At 38.8% G+C, this 16,683-nt stretch overlaps 1 long non-coding RNA gene across 3 annotated transcripts in view; it reads left to right on the top strand.

Annotated features, from left to right (window-relative positions):
• LOC143653089 (uncharacterized) overlaps positions 1–10,270 on the top strand; it is a 29,317-nt gene extending 19,047 nt beyond the window's left edge. For all 3 annotated transcript variants that reach the window (XR_013161080.1, XR_013161079.1, XR_013161081.1), the window contains one exon: positions 9,704–10,270. This is a non-coding gene — a long non-coding RNA (uncharacterized LOC143653089). The remainder of the gene's footprint in view (positions 1–9,703) is intronic.
• The last annotated feature ends 6,413 nt before the right edge of the window (positions 10,271–16,683 follow it).

Here is a 16,683-nt window from a genome sequence, read left to right as displayed (position 1 = left end):
CTAGATATGTTAATTTTTTTTTTTTTTTTTTTAGTTTTGTTGTCTTTCTCTATTGTATCTTTTTTTTTTCCTATTTTATTAATGTATTCCCTGATCTTTGCTATCTTCTCCCTTTTATGTTTTGGATTGATTTTTTTGTTCGTTTCCTAATGATTAAGTTGATCTAATATATATAACTCTTTAGTCTTTCTTATTTTCTAGTATAAAAACATATCATGTTTTTAATTTACTGTAAATCTCTAAATTTTGATGTACAATATTTTTATTACCACTGAAAACTAAGTACTATAAATTTTCATTGGAATTTCTTCTTTGACCTTTCAGTTATTTTGATGTGATTAAAAAATTTTTAATATGGAATTTTGAAAATGATTAATTATTGATTCGTAACTTAATTTTACTATGGACAGAGGGTATACTCTGTATGATAGCAATTTTTTGAAATTTGTAAAAAATTTGGTCAGCGGCTTAATTTGAAGTTAATTTTCTTAAATCTTCCTTTGAAAAGTATTTGCATTTTAAATTGTTGCATGCAGAGTTCTAAATATTTTGTTTAGAAAACGTTAATTGCGCTTGAGACATTCTTGGTGTGAAAGGCGGTTAATGTCTTTTTCATATTAAGAGTGATACCCTAGAAAGCTGATTGAAAATTCTGTATGCAAAGATGAGGCTTATTGTCTGAGCCTTCAATTTATGGTAATTGGTTATGGATCCAGACAGTTTGTTATTGGATTCTGCAAATGTCAATATTCTGCCATTTTAGCCTTCCATCTTCTTAAAATTTATTGACATATTTAGCATGCTATTTTCTCTTCTCCTGTTCTCCCGTCTTTGGGTTTTTTGGCTTTTAAAAGGGGAATTTATTAAGTTGCATGTTTACAGTGCTAAGGCTGTGAAAATGTCCAAATTAAAGCTAGGCTATAGAAATGTCCCATCTAAGGCATCCAGAAAAAGATACCTTGGTTCAAGAGGGCCAAATGATGTTCAGGTTTTCTCTCTCTCAAGTGGAAAGGCACATGCCCAACATGTCGATCTGCTAGTTTCCTCTCCAGGCTTCTTTCAGGAAGCTCCCCTGAGGGCGCTTTCCTTCATCATCTCCAAAGGACTCTGGTTGTGTGGGCTCTAAAACTTTTCCAAAATGGTTTCCTCTTAAATGGCTCCAGTAAGCAAGCTCCACCTTGAATGGGTGGAGACACATCTCCATGGAAATCATCTAATCAAAAGTTACCACCCACAATTGGATGGGTCACAAATCCATGGATAATCAAAAAGATCCCACCCAGCAATACTGAATGAGAATTAAAGGACATGGCTTTTCTGGGGCACACAACAAATTTAAAGAGGCATACTGTACATATTTATACATTTTTATCAGAGTAACCTTCTTGGAGAATATTTATTATTGGCCAATTTTTGGCACTCCATGGTGTTATAATGTCAGGGCATCTTGAAGTCAATAAAGATTTTTTAGAAATATAGCAAAACTTTTATACCAGTAACATTATACAGATCATCTCACATGATTCTTTTACCCATCTTATGTTTCAATATTCTGCAGGCTTATAACTCCTACTGAAACGTTTATTACTATTAAGTAACAGTTATATAATGCTTTACAGTGTGCCTTATATAATATCTGATTTTATGTTCATAGTAAATCTGTCAGCCTGGCATTATTACTATTAACATTAAAAATTTTTTTTAACTTTTTTTATTGTGAGCTATAACATATATACAAAAAAGCAATAAATTTCCAAGTACATTTTAACAAGTAGTTATGGAACAGATTTTAAAGTTCGGTATGGGTTATGGTTCCATGATTTTCTTATAGCTGCTCTAAGACACTGGAGACCAACAGAAATATCAATATGATGATTCAGCAGTCATACTTATTTGTTAAATCCTATCTTCTCTGTTATACTCCTCCTTCTCTTTAAATAACATACATACATAAAAGCAATAAATTTCAAAGTACATTGCAACAATTAGTTGTGAAATAGATTTCAGGATTTGGTATAGGTTCTAACTCCACAATTTAAGGTTTTTACTTTTAACTCCTCTAAGATTCTGGAGACTAAAGCAAATATCAGCATAATGATTCAGCACTCATAACTCATTTGTTAAAACTCTACCTTCTCTGTATAACTCCACCATCACTTTTTTTTTTTTTAGGTGCGAGTTCCGGGAATCAAACCTGGGTCTCCCACATGAAAGGCAGGCACTCTGCCCCTGAACCACCCGTCTGCCCTCCACCGTCATTTTTGATCTTTCTCCCACACCTCCACAGTAGCCTCTCAACTCTATTTGAACTCCCTCAGCCACTGATACCTTATTTGTTACACTTCTTTTCCCCCTTTTGGACAGGATGGCATTGTTGATTCCACGGTGCCAGGGCCAGGCTCACCCCTGATGGTCATCTCCCACTCACCCAGGGAGACTTTCACCCCTGGATGCCATGTGCTTACAGAGAGCAAGGTCACATTTGAGTAACAAGAGAGGTAGGCCTAAGATATTTAATTGAAGATTGTTATATGAAGTACCATCTAATATTTTTATCATAGCATATCTATTGAGACCTGGTCTTTGGGCCTTGGGTTTGGGATGAAACAAAATATATTTGTGGATAGAATAATTGAAATATAACCTGTATTCAGCATCTAGTGCAGCACAGATTAACTCTGCCTCATCAAATCTATGATCCTAATTTATCGTAAATGCAGTTTTTGGAAACATAAATTTTGCAAATCATTAAAAAAATTAAGTCCATACAGGGATTTACTGTTAAGAGCTATCTGGCAATAAATTTTTCCTGAAGGGAAGTATCTTTATGTAATGAGAATTACACTTCTAAATTTATCTGTAGGGCAAGAAATAAATTTTGAATGTTATTTTTTTTTTTAGAAGGTACTGATATACCCTTATGTATTAGAGATTATTTAAAGATTTCTTTAGGTAACATCAGCTAGGGTAATAGAGGCTGCAGTAGATAAAGGGTCAGACAGGTTTGGAAAGAGAAATGGAAAATAGAAAGACTGCAGGCTCATAGAGGAGAAGAGTTTCTTACTGCTCTGATTCTAAAGTCCTCCAATGTTGGGCTTGAATCTCGTCTTCTATTTTTATGGGGTAGTATAGTGGCTGTTGGGTTTAACTAGTCTCTGTCTTTTTCTCTTCTACCTTTGCTCACAGCTGGAGCATATTTCCCAGCCTGCCCTCTGTTAGGTATGGCCACAGGACTGAGTTCTGCCAATAGGATGTGAATGGACGTGATGTGGCATCACTCCTTGACTTGGCCCTTCATAACCTCTCGTGCATGACCCCCATTCTCTGCCTCCTTCCACAGGTTGGATGCAGGGAATTAAGCAGACAACTCTAAGGTTCTTTTCATTTTGTGGTCCTGCCATCCCTTAGAGCCTCAGACATTAAATAGGAGATAAACCTCTACTCTGAAAGCCACTGAAATGTTGCTGTTGTTTGTTACAGCAGTTAGCCTAGCCTGGCTTAAGTGATTTTCAAATGCCAGGACAAAAATATTGAGTTGTACTCCTTTGGCGGTTTACAGAGATCATAGAGGAAAGTGGTTTAACACATGCATATGCTTTGAACACAAAAAGACTTTACCGGACTACAGTCTAGTTCCAGCTCTGCTACGTAGCTCTGTGTCTTTGGTCAGTACTTAAGTTTTTTTAAGTCTCAGTTTCCGCATCTCTAAAATGGAGATAATAGTACCACTGTTGAGAGAATTGAATGGAATTGCCTCTCATCACAAATAAAAGTGTTAACAAAGTTAGCTATTATTACTAGAACTGACCAGGGATGCATTCTAATTTATTCACTCACATTTTTCTAAATGTTTACCATGTCAGGGCAAGGAGTTTGGAAAGGGTATGAAGATGAAAACAACCCACTGTTGCTCTCAAAGAGTTTCAGGGTGATTGAAGGACAAACCAATTATTACATTGTGCCAATTGGCTTTGTGAGTCAGCTAGCTTTTAAATCTCATGACTATAATATATTAAATCTTCCTGTGCTAAAGATATGCACCAGTAGCTGGAGGTAGTAAAGGATTCTCTTGGAAGAGAACCATCTTAAATACGTGTGTACGTGTATAGCTATTTTTTTTTTACTTATGAATGTCAAAATGCAAACTGGCCAATGTATTTATAAACCAGGTTGCTTTACTGAGAGTCAGTTGTACCTTGTATCATTGGGTGGAGGTTTGCTCATTTCAGGGCAATATTTGGAGCCTTGTAAACAGCTTCAGAAGATTAATTTACTCTAACTGTAAATAAGAGAGCTATGTTGCAATGTATCCTCAGGGCTGACTTTTTTAGTGGTAATTTTACTCAGTCAATTACCTTTTAGTCTGCATCAATTTCACCTCTACCAAGCCATCATAGTTATGTGGAGAAAAGGTGGGTAGGTGGTAAGACATAGGACATGGATTTCTGTCCATGCCACTGGGCATCTGGGAATTCTATCATGACAAGGGCATGGCAAATGAAGACACTAATTAGACTACCATTAAAATTTTTTCAAGTTGGTGTAAGGTTTGGAATCAAAGAGGTAAGCCTAAGACAAGTAAAAGAACCGAGTAAAAACATTTTTCTTTCCCCACATTTGAACGAATGTATGTATTTTGAGCTGATAGGTTCCAGGCCCTGTGTTAGGAGTTCTGGATTCGAAGAAAGTCAGTGTGATCTGCATGATGCTATGTCAGGACGGGGTGCTGGAGGGTGTGATGGTTCAGCTGCTTCTTTAAGGAAGAATGGGAATTCCCACGTGGAGAAGAAGATAGTAGCAAGAGTTGCAAGCCCAAAAGATAGGATGTGCTGGTACCAGGACCCCTTTTAATTTTTGTGACTTTGTGGACATCCTGGGGCATCTTAAAACATGTTAGGGACCTTTGGGTCAAAGAATCAGGATGTTTTATTCAACATGTGATATCCATCAGACCAAGGAGGTTAGACAAAGCTACCAAGCCTAACACAAAAAAGGAAGGTGTTCTAGTTTGCTAGCTGCTGGAATGCAACACACCAGAGATGGATTGGCTTTTAATGAAAGGGGATTTATTTTGTTGGTTCTTCAGAGGAAAGGCAGCTAACTTTCCACTGAGGCTCTTTCTTATGTTGAAGGCACAGGATGGTCTCTGCTGGTCTTCTCTCCAGGCCCCTGGGTTCCATCAACTTTCCCCGGGATGACTTCTTTCTGCATCTCCAAAGGCCTGGGCTGAGCTGCAAGTGCTGAGATGAGGAATGCCGAGCTGCTTAGCTGTGCTATGTTGCACTCTCTCATTTAAGCACCAGCCAATTAAGTCAAACGTCACTCATTGCAGCAGCAGACAAGCCTCTTAGCCGACTGTAGATGTAATTAGCAACAGATGAGGTTCACGTACCATTGGCTTGTGTCCGCAGCAACAGAACTAGGTATGCTCACCTGGCCAAGTTGACAACTGAATCTAACTAACACAGAAGGCTTCACAAACCTTTCGCAAAATCCCATATAATTATTTTCTCAATTCGGCCTCCTCCCATCACTATAATAACTCTCAGATGAAAGGAAAAGGAGGATAAGTTTCTGACATTTTCTTGTCCAGAGGCCTTGTCTTCTTTGTTAGTTTATGATTCATAATAGTTCAGCAAAGTACTCTGACCATCCCAAGTTACTTCAAATTAACATATCAGTTAGTTGGATTTGATGCTATTAGAGGGATAGGAAAATAGCAAAAATATTCTAAAGCAACTGGCTGGAATCAAGGACATAAAAAGAAAAGCATTATGCAAATTCTCAGTTATTAAGATATTCTGCCTAGAGGGGATAAAGTTAGATAATGGCAAATGAATGAGAATCAAAAGTTTCCTGTATGTTTTAATATTAAATTACTTTAAGAGTACTATTTGGCCTCTTTAGCATCATGTCTTCCCAGCACAAAGGAGCAGAGGCAGAAGGAAGCAATGGGTGCTCAGAAGTGAGATGTGGGTCTGGAGTGTTGGGACGTAAGTGAGGAGGGGATGAGAAGTGGAATGGAAGACTGAGGCCAATGAAGTGGACGGGTCCTGATTATGAAGCTTTGCATATTGTCTGGGCTTTTCCAATGTAGGAAATAATTTATTCACGGACATCTAATGAGAGTAATAACTTTGTTTATATGCCTTTCCATTTACAAGGCAATTTCCCATTCATTACCTGATGTAATCATCACAGCAGTTTGAGAGGTGGACGGGTGATGCCAGGGGTCACCCAAGAGGAGGTGGAGATGGATCCTCCTGAGAGCTGAAAACAATTGGAATGACAGGCCATGAATAACTTGCTATCTTTGGTCATTGAGATGATAATTAATAGGAAGCTGGTAATGAGATTTTTGAACTTGACAAAATTTACTTGCGGGGTTACTGCATCTGAATTGAGGAATTTAGGCCACCTTTTGGTGGAATGTTTTTCTACTGCTCGATTCAGGCACTGATGGCTCATTGGATAGGCATTGCAAACCCCAGAACCTCAGATATTAATGGGAAAAAGACAATGACTCTGGTTTCCTGGGTCTTTTTTGAGAGAAGCTCCATCCCAGAGCAGTGTGTGACTAGTAAATAGGAGGTATTTTATGGACTTCAGTAATTCTACCCCTCTGCCACCCTCCCCACCCCGCCCTAATGCTCCCCGGGGGCACAGCGGCCCATGGCTGTATCCCTGCGGCAGTGGTGGAGGATGGTGGGGTGGGGGGGTGCAATTCAATTTTTCTTTCATCCTTCCTTTTCTGTGTGGTTCATAAATTTCCAGTTTGTCACCGTCAAGTTGGAGAGCTGAGTTGGGAAAGATCACTTAAGTCTGATTCAGTGCTTAGACCTCCAATAAACTATTGTTCTAAAATAGTTTATTTTCTAAGTTTTGTCCTTCCATCAGGATTGCAAGTTACTCAAGAGCAGGGACCGTTCTTCTGGATCATTTGCTCTTCACATACCACCCCTGACCCCTCCAGCTATTATATCTTGATTTTGAAAGGGCTCAAATAAAACCTTGTGTTGTGTGGAAACAGCAGAATGGAGCAGTTAAAAGTGGAGGCTCTGGACGCAGATGGCCTGGTTTTAAAATTCCAGCCCCAACACTTACCTAGGTGATCATGGGCAAGCAATATAACTCCTCTAAGCCTGCCTCAGTTTCTGCAACTGTAAGATGGGAATAATATTTGAACCTACTTAATATGATCATTGTGGAACTAAAGGAAATAATTGCATTTAAAGCCCTTGGAACAGGACTTGACACATGATGGTCAATAAATGTGAATAAATCATCATTGTCACCATTATTATTTTCATTATCATCATCCTTGGGTATGGTTGCAAATTACAGATCTGCAATTTGTAATTAATTTTGATTATTTGCATTCTGGAATGAATGAAGGAGGCCCTTGGTGTTGTACCACAGGTGTCTGTATTTGGTTTTATCCTGTATTACATTTAGATAAGCTTAGAAAGCATCATGGGCCAGTGTAGGGTAATAGGAAGGTCAGGAAATATAGGACCAATAGAATTAGAATGTAAAAAGACCTTTAACATTTGAAATAATAGGTATCTTAGTTCTCCAGGTTGCTGTGACAAACACCACCCAATGAATTGGCTTAAACAACAGAAATTTATTGACTCATGGTTTTGAGGCTAGGAGAAGTCCAAAATCAAGGCATCAGCAGGGCAATGTTTTCTCCCCCAAGTCTGTAACATTCCGGTTCTGGCTCCCGAGGTTCTTTGGGCTCCTTGGCTCTCTGCCTGAAGTCACGTGCCGATTTCCTCTCCCTTCTCTTCTGGGTTCTGTTGACTTCTGGCTTCTGGCTTCTTCTGGTGGCTTTCTCTGATCAGGTCTGAATTTCTTCTGCTTATAAAAGACTCTAGTTATCTGGATTAAGTCCTACCCGCATTTGGTTGGGCTCCCTCTTAACTAAAAGAACATCTTTAAGAGATCCAATTTATAATGGGTTCACACCCACAAGAATGCAGATTAAGATAAGGAACATATCTAAATTGGGGAAAATAATTCACAGTACCACAATGAGCTAAAATTGGCAAGGCTAAATTTAGCAGAGATCACTATATAGAACTGTATTCAAATGAGAGCTCAAACAGATGAAAAGAAAATTGCACAACTAGAGTACTGGAGAGGCCTAATTGGACAAAGTTCACATGAAAAGGCTTTGAGGATTTTGTTGACCAGAGGCTGAGTCGGAGGTGCCATTCTGAAGTTGTACTTGGGCTACCTCAATCAGTGGGCAGTGTTTGGATCAAGAGAAGTACGAGTTCTATTTTTCTCACCAGTACAAGTTATCTGTAATGTCCTGTTTAGGTTCAGGTACCTTCGCAGTCATCTTTTAATCATTTCATTTGAGCCTCTTTCTTAACTAAGGGTAAAAGGAATTGAAGGATGGCAGATTTGTGAATCCATCGCACACGGCTTACCATTTTGTGGTAGGTGCCTCTGTGATGATAAATTTCAATTTAGAGAGAATATTCTGTGTTCCTTTCTCAAGAGAGATTCCTAGTCACCTTGGCTTGACCTGAAAAACCAGTTATGTCTTCTTTATTTTCTTTTTAAAAGAGTTAAATCAAGTTTTTTTTTTTTTTTTTTGCTTTTTTACTTCCCATCTTGTTATACCTCCTCATCTTTCCTGCCTTCTCAATATGTCAATATGTTGCCCCCTTTCTGCGCTTTCTTCCTTCACGCGAGCCCGCTGTGCCTGCTGCTTTAGGTCCTAATTTGATGCCTTTCATGAACCTCAACCTCTCTGCCTCTTTATTTAGGGATTTCCTTTTTATTGCAGCTAATTCAGTAACCTAACTTCACCTGGGGTTTTCCTAGCTATGAGTGACTTACAATAGTATACCTTTCAAATTATGCATTTGCTTAAAACATAGTGATATTTCAGAACTCTAACCAAAGGAGATTAATGCTGAGAATTTGGCAAGTTAGAGCCCCTGCTACAGGAAAAAATGCCTCTCATTAGATGTCCCATCATCATTGCAGGCAGTGCCCAGTGATTGTAGGATGAGGCAGAAATGGGTTTGAACACCTGGGGGGTTCTCTTTTGGACTGAGGTGGGGGGTTGACGTGGGAAGTTACAAGTGCATCGAGTGCAATGAGGGCCATGACAGAACATTTGGGTAATTGAGTTATTTGATTCTGTTTTTATCCTTTGACCAGAAAGGCCTGATGACATTTGGATTCACTCTCATTTAGCTGGGGGTAGGGTGGGGGTGAGGGTCTACTATAGGTCAGAATAGTTGGGAGGAGGAAGAGTGTTAGGCAAGTGACACTTTTAGGGAGCAATTAAACCAGGCAATTTAAGCTGCAAAATGAGTTGGAGAGGGACTATTATTCTCTGCATTTTTCACTCCTTAACTGATGCATGGAGATCTCAGTTCACATCTGTATGAGACTCATTTTCTTCAAAAGTGAGGAGAACTGGGATGCCACAGTTTTTACTCCAGAGTTTATAAGTTTCCCTTGGAGCTCTTTCATGACTGTTTTGGCCAGAAATACTGTCGGTTATGTCATGGGGAGTGATTCACAAAAAAGATGTTGAGATTTAATTGAAATAAATTTTAATAGGGATACCAACACATTTGCAATTACTTTAGTTGCTGCAAAGCTGTCAGATGACAATGTTTGGAAGTATTAAATGCATATTTTAATAACTACATATCTCCCTTATGTTTCATAGATGAGAAGCCACAGAAGGAGTGATGTGAGGAAAAAGAAAAGAAGACTCATTTCTCGCACTTGAGTTTTTAATTTATTTTATTTTAAAAGCTCAGCTTTATTAGAGAAGTGGTGGATTTAAAGGAAAACCATGCAGAAAGTACAGAGTTCCCATATTTTCCACTTCACATATGCGATTTTCCCATTATTAACACTTTGCATTAATGTTAGTGTTTGCAAGTGCTTTCAAGTTCAGGAAATTTACTTTTCACAACCTGAAGTATCCTCTGTGATTCTGAACTGAATACTTATGTGTATAACATTTGATGGATGACTTTCCACATGTATGCCCTTCAAAGGATGTTTGGCTACTTTTAGTTTTTATCTGATGGCAATCTGAGTTAGGGGCATAGAAAAAGACAAGAATCTATGTGGTGCTTCAATTCCTGGAGTCCACCCAAGCAAGTGTAAAAAATAGCTTTAGTAATGTTTTTTTAATTCAAAAAGCAAAACATGGACCTGAAACTTCAAAAAATAAATCTATACTTTTAAACTACTGCTGTGAACTTGCCATACTGTTATATATGCATTCATTGCTTCCATACATAGTAAGGTACACCTGTACACTAGAAACACATCTTATTTTTAAAAAATGAGTAATTTATTATTTTTGTTCTCTATCACCTACTAATTTATCAAAACTTGTATGAAAGCAATTCATATTTCCAGCTTATATGGCCTCTTAATTTGTTCATTCAGACATTCAACATTCATTCATTCAACATTTATTGTGACTCTTTATCCCTTTATTACTATCTAACAGAAGTTATTTGCACTCAAGGTGCTTACAAACTTGTAGCGAGGCAGACCATTAGGTAACTAACTATAATAGGAAGCGTTAGAATTGCTGTAATTAGGGATCAGTATTAACAGTTTTTGGAAATGCAATTTTATTGAGATATACATTCACATAGCATATAATCATCCAACTTTAACAGTCAGTGGTTCATAGTATCATCATATGCACTTGAGTTTTGAAATACAATTTTGGAATCCAGGACAGAAAAGGCATGAAAAGGCAGTCGAATATTTCCCCCACTTTTGAGAGGAGTATAAGAAAAGATGTGAGAAAAAAATCTTTGGACCCTTGGGGCCCTCAGAGGTTAGAAAACGGGAAATAGCCCTTGAATTTAGCATGGGCAGCATGACCAGGGACCTCGTGAGAACAGACAGAGGTCAACCTCAGTAGATGCATCATGAAGGGATAATGATGTCCTGGGACTCAGGGGATGAAGTACATCTCAATGATGGTCAGTGTGAATGAGCGACACTCAAAGCCCAGATACCTCCAGTGCCGTGACACTGTGTATGCCCCCTCACCCCCCACCAGATGCAACTCTGAGAGAAGGGAAATTCCTGGATCGATCAAGGTTACTCAGAATTGACTAATATTAGTTTTTTTTCTCCCCGATAGAATAGGGATTCAAGAGAGGCAGTAAGTTCAGTTTTAGAAAAATTAAGTTAGATTTTTGCATAACCGAGCATGGGCCTCTGAAATTTGTTCTCATTATAGCATATTAATGCTTTAGGAAAAGGCATTGAAGGTGAATGATGGCTATTGAGTGGGCTGTTTCCCAGGTGGAAAGAACACTGAAATGCAAGTCTGGAGATTTAGATTTTAGTTATGGCTTTGTTACTGTTGACCTTGGGCACATACTTTTTTTTTTTTTTTTTTTTTTTTTTTAACTTTTTTTAACTTGTGGGCTTCTCTGTCTCCACCTGTGAAGCTGGGCTGGATTGGGTCTTCCTAGCCAATTAGATGAGGTACCTTGGCAGGGCTGAGGAGTTTTTCTAAGGCATCTTGAATCTACATTTTGAACCAATCATTGTCTGTAAATGGAATAAATAATATGTCTTTGCACAGAAAGACTACTCATTTTTCAAATGTTTGTGGAGCCTGTTATGCTTAATAAAATGTGATTGATTCATTGAAAAACACCACTAAATTTATATTCTATTTGTTGTGATTAATTATCTTCTCAATTAAACACAATAAAAATCGCAACTACTATTTAAACACTATAGAGGAATGCTTCAAATGTAAATTTTAGGCCAAAATGTTGGTTTGGGTTGGAAAGATGATCCCTAAAGTACCAATCTAGGTCCCACTGGCTACAATTCTACAAAGGGGTTTGGTTAATTAGGGATCCATATTACATATTATAGAAATGATTGAAACTCACACTCTATCTGACAGTGGTACTAACTGAATTAAGTCAGAAAAGGAAATAATCAATAATAGAAAAGATGCTTTAATTCTTGCATCCGGATAATCTCTCTTCTCTGAATCTAAGAACACCCTCTCCTTCTAGGAGGGCTCAAAGGTTTCCTAAGTTTGAAATCTTTCTCTTTCTGTCTACTTGCTGTGTGACCCTAGCTGAGTTGTCTAACTTTTCTGAGTTTGTTCCGTCCTTTTAAAAATGAAGATAAAAGTGGTCATCTCGCAGAGATGTTGATGTAAAGATGAAATGAGATAAGCTGTAAACCCATTTGATTGTCTGCAGAAGAAAGGTACTAAAAACATTAGTTCCCCTTCAGGCCCTTTGGAAAGTCTATATAATGCAAAAGTGTAAAGAAAGGTAAATTAAATTAAAAGTGGCTTATATATTGTATACTTTAAATGCTGAATTAGTTGCAATTAAAATCACATAATTCATTCTCTACCTTGGGCAGAGCTGGGAGTTAGAATCGCCCCCATTCACACCACCCAATGAACAGTGCAATGTGATCATCTGCAGGGCGGTTTCTGCATGGGTCTTCTCTCTGAAGCTTTGAAGGGCTTTCACTCCAAGTCTTCCTTTCTTTCTGAGCAAACATCCAGAGTATTGTTCAGCACCCCCCATTCAGCTGCTGTGAAGAATGAGAATCCTGGATGTGCCCTCTATTGTGAGGTCTTTAAGAAGGACCTCAATGGAGAGAGTGTGCTTTCAGAACAATTTATTTTGAATATGTTCTCACTTTGGTGGGGAGAGAAGGCACAGATGGCTGAATCAGGAAATGGGCCAGTTCTTTCCTCACACCAGGCATGCAGTGAATCCTGGCTGTGGGAGAATGAGTTTCAGGGAAAGGTTGATGACTAAAAGAACCCTGCAATTGCCTGGTGTGTTATGGTTCCCCGTTACTATTAGAAGACGCTATTTCGGGTAATAGAGGGACTTCCCTCAGAGATGATGCTGGCTTCTTAAATATTTGTTGCATTGTAAAATGGCACAGCTATTGACCTCTATTGTTTCCTTCTGGAAATGTCTTAATAGAGAGAGTGGCTTGGATGAGGACAATCAGTGACTGGGAGACTGGATGGTTCCCCCACCCCCACCCCGGCCGAAATCTTGTCCAGATTCCTGGCTTCACCTGCTATTCTCCTTCAGCTCTACTGAGCTACTATGGTTGCTGGCTGGATGCCACTCGTTGAAGCTGTCAGGAGAAGTTGTTTCAAATTTCCTGATTCTCTTGTTTGAGGATCCCAAAGCAGCAGCTTCTTCTCTCCCAACTGTTTCATTTACTCAATCCTAACCACTGCTGAACCCCTACTGAGTTAGCTAAATTCTTTCAGGTTCTGGGAAATAGAGAAGCTCAAGTTAGCTAAAGTGACAGGAGATTATTTTGGGGATACATGGCCAAGAAATAAAACAGAAAGTCTTCTTGGGAGCCAAATAGTTGCCTCAAGAAACAGAGCAGCTGTTTTAATTCAGCAGCAGCTCTAGGTGTCCATCAGTCACTCCTCCTCCCCCGGACTCAGCCACATTCCTGAATGAGCTTATCCTTCCTCAGTTTCTATAGGGATTTTATCTCTTCCCTGCTATTGAATGTCTTACCTTTCTACTCTTGTCTCTGACTCCTGGTTTCTGCTGACTCATGGTCTCTGCTTATGAGCTTCTTTTCCCTTTGGGTGCCTTTGACATCCATATTACTCTATTTATGACTCTTTCAGAAGGACTGAAACTCCCTGGGAGAGAATCCCATTGGTTTAGTTGTACACTGATAGGTCCTTCCTGCTGACAACGGTCTCCTATCAGGCTATTCCATAGCCTTTGCCTGCCTATTTGGCTCAGCCTCTGACCCTTGGACAAATCAGCCTTGGCCATGTGAGTGGGTCTCGTGGGATACGGCATGGCAACCTGTGCAGAAATCATTTCTCATAGCTGCTTTCCTCACTCAGGGGCTGTGGACATGTGCATGTGGTCAGCTTTCAGAATGGCTATGTGACTGGGACCACTGAGCCCTGGGATTCAGAGAAAAAGCCATAGTTCCTTTTTGGGTTACTCTTAGGTGTGTTGGGAGTTTGCCCCATGTAATGGACAATTTCCTGGCCTGGTAGATCTGGTTCCATGACTCTCCTGCCATGGAGAAGTTCTCACAGAGTTACCACTATTTTCTGAGGTTACTGGTATATTAAAAAATTATGACATGCACAAAGTTACAGATATTGCAATATAAATGGTTATATATATATATATATATATATATATATATATATAATTGCCTTTAACCCTTTAGCTATTCATAAGATATTTACAGTATTTATAAAAACATTGCTCATAGGCACTTCAGTGAGGGGACACAAGCTTATAAAGTTATATGATGACTGTCTCCTTTATTCTATCCTGCCAGTGTATCTTTGTGGCTGTGTCTAACCTCACTTGGGGACAACCTCAATTCCCTAAAATTCAGGAGCTTTGTGAATGTAGCTCAAAACCAAAAGGTGAGGCTAACTACTCCAGTTTTATTCCCCTTTAGTTCCTTGAAGGGATTGGAGACCAGAGATACAAGTCCCTAAGGGGTTTATTAAATGTATTTAGTTCTGTGCAGGATCCAAATTCAAATACCCAGTTAAATCATGTAAGTCTTCCCATCTAAAAATTCCCTTTGATTTAACAAGGGATCATTAAGCAACATTCTGGGCCTAACATGGAGCTCCTTGGAGAATACAAAATTGAACAAGGCAGAGAATTACTTCTGAGAAGCTCCCTGTCAGTTTGACTCCTTGGCCAGAGTGCCCTTGCCTTGCTGGTGAGTGCTTTACTTCTCAGCTTTGGGCAGCTGTGTGGATCTGCCCACATCCTTGCACATCCGTGACCCTCCTTCATGTGTACCGGTTCCAGAATTCCTCAGTGACTTGAGGATGTGACGGTTTTCATGTTTCTTTCTGAAACACTGGCATTTAGCCTTCCTGCTGCTCCACCAGCATTGCCCAAGTTATGCGCCTCAGCTAAGTGTAAAGGGCTCTTACGAACCTTTACTTCCGTGACCTAGTTATTAGCTTTTACAGTTTTACACTTGAACCTCTATCCTGGAATCGAGATGATTTCTGGAGCTCACAAAGAATTCATTTCTTTGAGATCTGGTTGATCCTTGGCAATAAGATCTCTTTATTTGCTGTCACTGGTCAAATAAAATCAGTGAATTTAGTTGTTTTATTGTTGAAACATTAGAGTTCCTACAGATGCTTCTGGTTCAAGAAAAGGCTGTGTTTTGTTTGTTTTGGAAATAGTCACCTTCTCATGAAAGGAAATTAGAAGCTGAAAGACCTCTATTTTATTTTTTGTCATCTTTGTCCTATCTGAGGGCTTGGATCTTTTTTTTTCTTTTTTTTTTTTAAGTGGCTTCTAAAATTTCTTACAAATTTAAGACTCTTGGGATATAAAACCAAAAGGGAACTTGGTAATCATATGTTTTGGTGGTTTCCAGCCTTTTTCTTATTAGAAATATCCATTGCTATCCAGAACTCTGTCGTTTGAATGGTTTAAATCTATCAAAAATTCATTAGAATAAATAACTAAAGACATACAGAATTGCCAGTTTAACTTGTAATCAAGTTATGGAATAAATACAAAAAAAATTTATGTTTTATTGGTTGGTAAAATCTGATGAGAAGTAAATTAGAAAGTTTTATTAATTAAATCAAAATAAAGAAAATAGAAAAAAGAAAACAAGGTCTACAGAGCCTCTAATTTTGTGAACTACCAATATAGTTTATTCATCCATTTCACAGATCATGAAAATTGAGATCTCAAAAAATTAAAAATGCTATCAAAGTTCATATAGCTATTTTTCCTTTCAAAATCAATAGGAGTGAAGTCACTCATAAGCAGAAATTATAGCTCTGGTAATCATTTGGTTGGCATGTCTCTAAGGGTTTGGAAGACTCACATTGAACTGAAAAAAAAAAAAGAGTATGTCTGGATTTCTCTGTTTCTCTCTCTTGTCTCTCAGATATTTTGCTATTTTACTGTCAGTGTGTATCCTTACCTGTTAACTTCATATTGGCTTCTTCCCAGGGATAGAGAAATAGGACAGGAAATGAGGCAGGCATGGAACGCTCAGCAACTGAGACCAAGAATGGGAAGTTAGCACAAGCCAAACAGCCCTTCTCTCTCATTTGGTCTCTCCGTCCAGGGCTGTGTGGCCTCGTTTCTCCCTTCTTGGGTTTCTGTTTCCCCCCTTTCTTTCTACAGACTGCCTTTCCCTGTTTTTGGTACACAGGACAAAGAATGGCAGCCCCTCAGGTCAGGGTTCCTGCAGAGAAAGGTTAGAGCTTCTGAATCTCAACTCTGATTCCCAGGAGAGAAACTCCGATTGATCTTCTTGGGTCAGGTGACTGTGCATGTTCCAGGGAAGATTTCAGAGGCGGGAAATTACAGGCTGGTCTGTCACTCCAAAGGTGTCTGTGTTGGGGGTTAGTGCTCTGTAGTTCATGGTGTGCTTTTCCCAAACATTAGTTTAATTTCACAACAAACCCGACAGTGGATATTACCAGTGCCCTCATTATATATAACGGGGGAACCAAGGTTCACAGGGATTACATAGCTTGCTCAAAATTTGGACTGACTCAGAAGGTTTGAGTTTTCAGTGGGAATAATTCTTTCACTGATTGATTGATTGACAATATTAAAGCAGAAAACTACAATTGTTACCAGACAGAGGTGGTGGATTTTCCGCCTG

The sequence above is a fragment of the Tamandua tetradactyla genome, chromosome 13, assembly GCF_023851605.1.
Source record: "Tamandua tetradactyla isolate mTamTet1 chromosome 13, mTamTet1.pri, whole genome shotgun sequence".
Taxonomy (NCBI): Eukaryota; Metazoa; Chordata; class Mammalia; order Pilosa; family Myrmecophagidae; genus Tamandua; species Tamandua tetradactyla.
The sequence above is the reverse complement of the archived record's forward strand: the minus strand, read 5'-3'. Positions and strand labels throughout refer to the sequence as shown.